Here is a 6,000-nt window from a genome sequence, read left to right as displayed (position 1 = left end):
GAGAAATATGAATTTGGTCAGTCGTACGCTTCATGTTGACAGATGAAAAAGAGAACTTGATTTATAATTTTAGCCGTTTGATCTTAATAATAATAATGTAGAGCCCCCCCCCCCACCTCCCTCTCTCCCCTTCTAACCCCCCCCCCCCGTCTCTCTCTCCCTCTCACTCTGCCCCTCTCGAAGCTGAAACCCTAGCTCCCCGCACTCTGTTTTCCCTTCCTCGGGGCATTCTGCGGCGAGTGAAAAATGTGCTGTATATTTGGTGTTGGGTCACGTGACGAGAGGCTGGGTTTAGCGAATCAAAGTACACAATGATTTTTAGAGGAGAGTAGAAAGAGAGAAGAGGGGGGAGAGAGAGTGACGGAGGAGGAGGAGGAGGGAAGAAGTCAGAAAGTTTAGTCAGACGCCGCAAAATCTACAGACTGGCATTTTGCAACTGCGGGTCCGGCACCGAGACTTCGAACTTAACACTGACTGCAGACTTCCTCGCTCCTCGTAAGTGGCTCCTCTTTTTAACTCCTCTCACTGAGTGTCTGGGATTTTGGCTGCTTTTGCGCTGGTGGCGGCGTGGAAAGCAGACAGGCATGTCAGAGCATGAGTGAAATGTACTGCTTTCCCTTTGTGTAACTTGACAGGGGAAGAGTTTTCATGAGGACAGCTTTCCATAATTGAGAACAGAAGGCAAGAGCGAAAGAGAACGCGAGGAGGAAAGAAAGCAGACTTAGAGAGTGAAAAGTTGGAAGGTCTTGAATGTGTAGAAAGTAGAAAGTTGCCTACTGAAGTTTTGGATATACGGGCGTCTTTTGGGCACGACTTATGAATAGTGGTCGCTAAGATGACACCAGAATCAACCATCGGAACTGAGAAAAATGACTTTAAGTTGCTTGAATTAAGGCATGTATTTGTTTTAGAGTCGGTTTGGGCTGTAGTGTGAAAGTTTTAGAAAAAAACAAAAAAACAACGTGTTTCTTTGGCAGTGTTTTTTTAACATACACAATAACATGAATAACCCACTAGCAGTCGTGTTATGGGGCTGTACTACATTTTTTTCCAATAGTAAGTGAAATTCGTTTAGGCCTTCTGTATATCGCAAAAGCAGACATTTGTGAGAAAAGGCTTTGGTGCACTGTGCTTCAAATCACAGAACCTTTTTATTGATCGTGAACTAGCAGGTTAAATGTCGTTGTTTACGATATCGTGACTGTATTGCTCCCTGAAAGTCGTGAGATATAATCAATAAAAATCTGAAGCCGCAGCTTGTGTACTTTTTTGGTTTATTTGTGAAGAATTGGTTGTTAGAAATGCGTTAGCTAAAGTATGAAGGGGTTTGGTTTCCAACAAACAGCCTGAAATTCATGTAAAACCTTTAGATTGCATGCTGGAAAATCCGATTACCTGGAAGAATGCTGGGGCAAGGCGAGTACTGAGCGTCAAACTTAAGTACTGTATGAAACCGTCTTAGGAGAGCCAATCTGAACACAATGCAAAAAGTCATCTAGAAACTAGGACTAACCATAACTGAAACTTAAAAACTGACCAACCCAAGGACCAAACTAGGTCTAAAACCAAATGAAGCACAATCACAGGAGACGATATATACGAAACCGAATCGAAACTAAAGCAGCTCCAATTCATGTGACCAGCCCAGTACTTTTCGGGTCTGTGGGTCATCCTCTTGGCAGACCTCTCTTCGCTCTAGACCTGTCTGTTCTGATGGATCCTTGAGGCCCAGTTCAACCTGCTCCATATAAAAAAAAAAAACACTTGAGAGTCCAGTTTGTTGCATAAGAGGAAAACGGTGAACCCAAGGCTATACCTCGGTGCGATAAGAAACAACTCTGGGATTGATTTTGAGTGAGGGAACAGACCTACTGACCTCAATATGAATCTTTTTTTAGGAACTTGTCAAGGCGCCTGGTTTGGCACACAATGACATAGTTTTAAGAAGCTGCTGGTTTTGTGGTGAGTTTTTTTTAATGCAGTTGAAGGGCCTACAAGCTTTTTCCTTTGTAGTGTCAAAAGAATAAATATTCCAGCATTTTCGACATTTATGAAAAATAGTCATTAAGTGTTGTGCGTATATAATAAAGCATTTACTGTATATTGATCTTGAATTAACAGGCTAGCTGTTGTAAGCGTTGAAACATGCTTCCAAACTCATCATGTGACAAATTTCAATGTTAGAAAAGCCTTTGGAAAATTCCCATCCTCCCTCTTTCATTGTTTGTAAAAAAGCAAAACATGTGGTGTAGGACCTTTAACTTTTTCTTCCAAGTACCTAAGTAAGCAAGCTTTTTTATTTTTCATTGTACAACCATACAACAAAATTGTGTTCAGGTGTTAGTCCTGAGTCGCTGCAACTGAGCCGCGCCACCACTGTGGGCCAGCCTGACCAGCATGATTTTGGAGTTCGGGGTTTGTCCCTGTTTCAGAGCGTGGTGTTTAATATCAATCGGTTCTTGTCATGGACAACCATTTTATCCGTGTCACTTTTGGAAGCTGTGAATTTTGTTCTGTGTTTTGTTTCTGCCTGGTCCGTAATTAGTGATAAAACGAATAAATAAAAAAGTCACTGCGACTACTCACTTCAGTGATACGGCTGGTTGGATAAAACTTTGCCAAATCATTTTGTGTTTGGAGTGTTTTGCTGTCTGACGCTGTATTTTCCTGGTTTGGTCCTGGCTGGGAGCGATGCCCCACAGGAGCAGGTAAAGACTTGCTACCTTTCATTCATTCCAAATAATTCTTGAATTAATCCCGATCAAATCAACAACTTGTATTGACGTTGGCCAGTGCTGTATATTTGCCCTGTAAATGGCAGTAGAAAGTGGTACTTTGCCAGTGCCATCATGTGCAGCAGTAGGTCAGTTTACAGGCTGTAACAAAACTTAGTTTCCCAGGATTCCCAGCATAGACAAGCCATGGCTGCCTTGTCACCCTGCCTTGTTTGTGTGAGCAGCGTTTGCGTTCTGCGCAAATGGCAAATACAATTTGCAACTTACTGTCCCTATCAAATACCCTTTGAATTATTTTTACAAATGAAAAAAACTATTTGAAGAAAACAAAAAAGAAAACAGAACAGAACTTTTTTACTCATTATTTTCAACAAACATACGTATGTAAAAAAAAATATCAGGACAGGCTACAACACAAAAAGATCATATTGTTTGTTTCATGATCATTTTAGGACACTTTTTCCTTTTCAGTGCTATTTTCTCAACAACCACCCCTGTTTGCATATTGGGCCTTAAAATGAAATGAAAACTAAACTGCCTGTGGTCTAGTCTTCATGTTAAAGATATTTGGAGCTTTTTGACAGTAACACGGCCTCGCTGACCCTCACCTTCTGCTCCATTGTGGAAAGCGTCTGACAGGCTCCGCATAAGTCCAGATTGATGGCGGTGATTATGTTTCTATTTATCTGCACAGTTATTTGTTGACACCAAAGCACCAAGTCCCTGCTGCCCAATCAATGTAAAGCCTCGCCAACGCCTGTCAAATGCATTCAAGATGAACTTTCCTGGATACATAACGGCGGCAAAACAAGATGTACCCTGGACACATGTAAACAATATGAAAAAAATGGACAGAACCCAAAAACTAAGCCTTTCTGTACATGAACTATTACTACTACAGAAAACTTTTCAGGGTCTGTTAGCTTGTCCAATGTATTTTTCATATAGCCATTAACATTAGCCATCAAACATCGCAAATTCCGCACGATCCAGATGTTTTGATCTGTTGTCAACACATCGAACACATTTAGGTGAGGTCAAAGCCTAGTTAGAAATCATGAATGAATGTACAGACTTTACTTTGAGATAAGAATGCTGCGTATAAAAGCAGCATCTGAGCTAAATGATCATTTACATTCAGACAAGTTTCTGCTCTTTGTGGGGTCGGATTGCTCGCCTTAAAATATGATGATCCAAACCACGGGAATTATATAAATGCTATGAAACGGACATGTCACACCTTGCCATACTTTAACATAAGGCCCGGCTTCTCATTTAATATTTGTATGGGGAGAGAACGCTCAATTCAAACAGGTCCTGGAAGCCATTGGCCAACAAACAAACGTTTTGTAGGACCGGTCTCAGATAGCAAACATCTCTTTCCAACGCAGAAAAAAACCCAGCCTTTTTCGTGCCTAGCTAATCAGTAACTGCCATGTTTGTTTATGTGAAACCTATAGGTTACCATTAGTACTGTACTTTTTGGTTATTCTATAGTATATAGATAGAATATTCGGTATTCCGTTAATCTACAGTATACATTTAAACAAATCCATGACCATTCTGATTATTCAACATGCAGTGCAACTTGGTTTGTCTTTTCATTTAACCTTTTACTTTGGATGACCAGATATCGCGTGCCCAAAGACACTCATAGAAATGGCTTTGGTGCAGACGTCTGGTTAAAAGCAACTAAGTGAATAAATGGAAGAAAAATATGATGGTTTAGGGAGAAAAAAAAAACTCCATAAGAAAACAGAGCTGACATAAACAGCAGTGTATACAGTGTAGAGACTTTTCCATGAACTCTTTAATCAGGTTTTCTCCTTCCTCTCAGTTTTCCTCCATTTTGGTCGTTTTCGGGCGACTGCTGCATCTGCTCCCAGTTAGTTCATTTCTCTGGTTTCATCACTGCGCAGCCACAGCCTTTGGGTGTGTTGGACATTGTTCCGACCGCTCAAATGGAGACTATTCTTTATGGATTATGGGCAAACTCTGCAGGTCTCAAACAGTCAGAGGGGCTGGTGGCTCATTTTATTGTTGCCCTGGATCAGCTCTAATTTATCCTCTGTTTAAAGTTCGAGTTCAAAATGGTTTTGTCCTGTTCAAAGGTATAGGGATGTGTGATATTATTTTGTAAAGAAGAAGTGTGTCTGATCATGATTGGCGATTTGAACACCAGCTTCCACAGGTGCAGGCTGTCGTTGTGTCGTTGGGCAAGATACTTCACCCCCGTTACCCGTGTATGCATGTAGTGTGTCAGTGAGTCTTCCATCAGTCTACCCCAGGGCTGAGGTGGCTGTAAGAGTTGCTTACTACAGCTGATTTGAATAATGACAGTTTATGTTCAAATCAAATATTGGTTTGTTGTTTTTCTCAACATTTTTTATTTTGTTCTCAAGACAATTATATTGTAATACATATATGGTTATTATGAATTTGTTAATTATGAAGTAACATTCCATTCCAAAACCAATTTTGGATATGAACTTAAAGGGACTCTCTCATCCAAGCACCTGTCCCCAATCAAGTGCTATTTAGTGCTAGCACAGCCAGCACTATATGGTTAAAACTCTGTGACTGAACTCTGGAGATTATTAGCTTTTAAATGAGAAGCCATGTAAATATAAATAAACTTATGTGTGTGTCCTTATTTACACTTTAAAATAATAATACAGTTGTCGCCAAAAAGTATATCCAAAAACATTAGCGTGGCATTGATGGATGGGTCAAATGTAGCAAACCAGTTACCATCCACACTGTAGCTTTAACATTGATGAGTTGAAAGAGAGACAAAAACACCTTGTCATGCTTTTGCTATGGGCACTTTTACAACATCGACCACATGATGAATACATGATTCATCAGAGCATGCCGGGAGTTCTGAGCCTTATTGACACATTCCAGTTGGATGGCACAGTCATGTACATTTGAGGTCGTTACAAGCCTGGGCGGACAGAGAAACATTCTTCACAAACTGGCGCACGTTTGTCATTCATTCCCACCAACCAAAAACATGCACAATGAGACAAAAATGAATGAATGCTTCTACACAGATCCCACGAGACAACTGAAAAACCCACGAGCGGAATGGCGCACTAAACTAAAGTAGGTGGTTTATGTGCATTTTCCAGTACGAACAAGTCGTAAATTGTCGATGTTGGCTAGACTCATAATGAACCCCTGGCTGTCTAATGGAAAATTCTTAAAATAGTGACTGTTGTTTTGGTGTGTTTTGTTCTCGGACTTGATTATCCATGAAGCT

General features: G+C 40.6%; 1 protein-coding gene across 1 annotated transcript in view; it reads left to right on the top strand.

Moving 5' to 3' along the window:
- The first annotated feature begins 374 nt into the window (after nt 1–374).
- LOC306979396 (retinoic acid receptor gamma-A-like) overlaps nt 375–6,000 on the top strand; it is a 53,442-nt gene continuing 47,816 nt past the window's right edge. The window contains exon 1 of the mRNA XM_079578317.1: nt 375–495. The gene's annotated coding sequence lies outside the window, so the exon portion shown is untranslated. The remainder of the gene's footprint in view (nt 496–6,000) is intronic.

The sequence above is a fragment of the Gobius niger genome (genome assembly GCF_951799975.1).
Source record: "Gobius niger genome assembly, chromosome: 20".
NCBI classification, from domain to species: domain Eukaryota; kingdom Metazoa; phylum Chordata; class Actinopteri; order Gobiiformes; family Gobiidae; genus Gobius; species Gobius niger.
This window is presented reverse-complemented; position numbering and strand designations above follow the sequence as displayed.